This window comes from Pteropus alecto, unplaced genomic scaffold (assembly GCF_000325575.1).
Source record: "Pteropus alecto unplaced genomic scaffold, ASM32557v1 scaffold219, whole genome shotgun sequence".
Taxonomy (NCBI): domain Eukaryota; kingdom Metazoa; phylum Chordata; class Mammalia; order Chiroptera; family Pteropodidae; genus Pteropus; species Pteropus alecto.
The window spans coordinates 962,381-966,629 of NW_006443128.1; positions in this window are offsets into that span (position 1 = coordinate 962,381).

Below are 4,249 nucleotides of genomic sequence, written 5' to 3' on the forward strand. Positions count from 1 at the left end.
AGCATGGGGCCTGGCCCAGTGAGGAGTTTTTGAGGACACGGTACAAGGTCTGTCTCATTGCTCACATGGGCATCCTGTTAGAGCACAGACATTTCTACAGCTAGGAATGGGTGTTGGACACATGAGGGTCTCTGCAGAGAGAATGTCTGCCACCTGGGTCTTAGGACCCTCCCTCAGATCTGGTGCCCACTCTCTCTCTCTCAATTGTCAGCTTCATGTGTGGCTCACATTTCTTCCCTTCCAAACATTCTGTGTTCTCATGCCATCTTCCCCAAGTGCCTGCCCATCCCACCCCTTCTTATATCGTCCTGAGGAATGAGCTCCGTTCCATTTCCAACCTCCTTCCAGAATGACCCCAATCTCTCCTCAGCCCTCTGGTGAGATTGCTTTCCCTCCCCACCTATGCCTCAGAGGCAACATCAGGGACCTTCTGCTCCAGTCCACTTGTCCACTTTCCTCAGATGTGCATCCCTGAGGATTCAGGCTGCCAGCTTCTCAGGACCTCAAGACTGCTGTCCTACTTTTTATCCCCTTTCAGTGGCCATTTCCATCTCTGTCTTTCCTCTACTCATAGCCCATCACCCGCTCCTGTCATAGCCTGCTCTCTCCTCTCCTTCCCCTGCCTGCATCTTTTAATGAGCTCCATACCTAACAATTTACTTTATTCCAGTTTATACATAGGCAGATGGACACTTTTTAGAGAGAATCACACCTCTACCCTCAGGGACATCACAGAGTCGTGGTAGGTTCATAATGCTGTGCAGAGATACTTTCACTCCTCTTCACTTGTCAGGAGTGTCCTCTGTTCCCCTAGGCAGTCATTCTAAATGTTCACCCTCAACTCAAATTCCTTACTTAAATAGAATCTCTAACTTTTTAAGTACAGTCTTGCCTTTTATGTTACAGAGAAAATTGGGTATAACATACAAGTCAGGCATAAAAATTTTTTGGCTTCTGTTGCCCCAATACATTTAATTTAAAAAAATCTTTTGGTTTCTTACTGTGGCCACAGTTTTATCTGCAGACACACTTGCTGTGCTGGCTCTGGTACACCTCCTTTCACCCTGCCCAGCCTGCTCTGTACCTGAGAGGTTGCCCCCCAGTTCCCCATCCATCACCAGGCTACCTGGACTGCTGGCTACCTGTGCATTTGGCCAGTGGAAAACACCAACAGGAGATCAGAGAGTAGGGAGAGAGAGGCTGGGGTATTTCTTCCCCATTCTCTCCCCACTATGGCTTCTACCTCAGTCCTTAATTTTATTCCTCCAAAACTACAGCTCCCCCTGGCAGCTCCCTCTCCAAAGTTTTAGTTGGAATTCCACTGGCTCCAGAGATTCAGTTGCTTTCCTGTTCCTTCTTTAAAGGTGAAATGGCTTCTGACTCTTAGGATTGCCTTGTGTGTCACCATTCTTGGACTCCCTTAACCCACCTCATTAAGTTCCCTTCCTTGGAACCACCTATTTCATACTCAACTCCAAATGACCTGTTCCCCAATTCCTCCCTCTCCCCACCATCTGCTCTAGGGTGCTGCTCCACCCATACCTGACTCTCCCTTCTTCCTGCATCTCTATTTCTCCCATTCTATTCTACACTCTTGCTCTAAACACACCCCTAACTCTTCCATCACTCACTCCTTACTCTCTGCTGTACTTGTAGAATATTGCTCTCTACTTCCCTTTCATTTCATTCAGTCTATGGCTTCTACCTCAGTCCTTAATTTTATTCCTCCAAAACTACAGCTCCCCCTGGCAGCTCCCTCTCTAAAGTTTTAGTTGGAATTTCCACTTGTGGAAAGTATGATTTTTCATTCATTTTCTCATTTTTCATTCAGTTAGCACCATCCTGTGACTTCTCCCTTCCCATTCTCTTTGTGAAGTGCCCAGTGATGGGTAATTAATATGTACAATTGTGATTCTCAGCATGCAATTAAGCCATCTGAATCAGGTGAGGCTGTGACTCAGAGGGCCTGGCCAGCTCCTAACCCTGGGTGGCCCTAGCATGTTTTGTAATCCTTCTGATCCTTGGTTTCTTTCTGTGCAGAGTGGGATATAAACTCTATATCACAGATCATGGGATCTAAAGGAGATAACATTGCTTGGCACATGGAGATGCTCAAAGTAGTATGATTGCCAATGTTTGTGTTGCTCCAAAACGCATATGCTGAAATCTAACCCCATTTGGAGATGAGACTTTGGAAGGTGGGTAAGTTATGAAAGTGGAGCCCTTATGATTAGAATTAGTACCTTATAAAAGAGACCTCAGAGAGCTTCCTTGCCCCACCTGCCATGTGAGAACACAAGAAGAAGACAGCATCTATAAACCAGGAAGTGGGTTCACACTAGACATCAATCTGCTGGAGCCTTGATCATGTACTTTCAGCCTCCAGAACTGTGAGAAATAGATATTTGTTGTTAAAGCTGCCCAGTCTACAGAGTTTTGTTATGGCAGTACAAATGGAATAGGACACATGACTTCCATCAAACCAGGTTTCCATGTATATCCTCCCAATCCTGATCTTGTTTTCTCAACTCCCACCTGAAATCTGGTGTTTCCTCAGATCCCTTCTTGTTGGTTTTCCTTCCTAAGTTTACACTAGTCACTGAAGAGCTCAATGTCACCTTCAAGTTTCAACTTCCAGCCTTGACTGCTCCTCAGGACCAGCATCTCCATTGAAGTGTTCAGTACTAACACACATTCATAACCCAGCCCTCACCTTCCCTCTGGCCACCTATGGGAGCTATGCAATATCCTTGAAACTTGCCAAAGGCCCTTTTAGCTGCCCGAACTCCCAACATTCCTGCCAACCCAACAGTCTACACAGGATTCTGGGAAATGCTGAGCTGGCTCAGCCTGGAGCTGCTCCCCACACAGTGTCTCCTCCTGAAGTCTTTTCTTCTCTACCTGGAAGATCCTAGCAATCCCTCAAAAAACTCGCTGAAGTTACCTCCAATATCCTCAGGCCAAGCTCAGAGCACTTTCCTCTGGATAGTTTTGAATCTCACACACATTAAAACATTGGCACAGCATTGTACTAAATTATAATGCTGATTTTAGGTTTTCCACCTGTCTTGCTAGAATGAAACCTTCTAGGGGGCAAAGCCACCCTTCCCAGCGCCCAGTTCATGGCCCATTCTTGGGAATGCACGCAAGGGCAGCCTCTAGAAGTGGGAAAAGGCCAAAAGAAGAGTTCTCCCCAGGGCCTCCAGAAGGAATGCAGCTCTGCCCACCCCTGGACTTTATCCCATGTGACTCACATTGGACTTCTGACCTACAGCACTGGGAAGTAATACATTTGTGTTATTTTAAACCACTGATTTTGTGGTTATAGCAGCAATAGAAAACCAATACATTTTTAAATTACTAGATTAAAAAAAGAAATACTGTAATATTCTGGAAAGCCTTCCATAAATGACCCAAGCTGACTGGCTTTCTTAGTTTTAAGGATGATTTTATAACGCTTTCCTTTTTTTTCTGTTTTCTTCTATGTTGCCAGACTATGAAAATTTCATCTATCATCCATCTCTGTATTATCACAGATTGATAAAGTCAGGCTTCAGGGACAGTGTCTAAAATAAGCAGGAACACCCCCATGAGGCCCACAGGGCTGTCCTGGGAGGGAGGGGCCCGGTGCTCCTGGGCTGGGCTGGCAGTTTCTATTTTGTTGCTGAGCTGCCTTTGGGGTTTCTTTCTGCTTTTCTTCTATGTTCAAAAACGCTGATGCCAGCTTCTTGACAAGTGAGATTTTATTGACTTATTGTGCTCTTGAACTATTATCACTCCCTTTGATTATATATCTTCTTACATGTGGTAAATTTGTAATGCTATTTATATTTTAAAATGGCCAATTTCCCTCCATTGCCTCATCACAATAAAAAATAAATCTGTGGGCTAAAGGGTTAACAGTGTAGCTTTGGATTTTTTATTTTTTATATTTTTAGACTCAAACGTGCAGGCGTATTTTATATTCCTTTCACAAAAAGAATCCTGGGCGAGGTACCTTGGTTTTGAATGTGCCTTTACTGTACATTCATAATAAATTCTGAACCGAATGGCACATTCATGGCTGCTCCCTGATGTAAATGAATGGCTGAATGAAACTTTGGGGGCACAGCTCACCTCCAAGAGGGCAATCCTGTTCACACTCTTATCTGACCCACGGTTCTCGATTTTCCTTGAAAAATTAGTTTTTCCTCTCTCCGTAAATGCGGTCCTTTCCCCCCTGCATCTTTGTAATCTGGCTGGCTTGCCG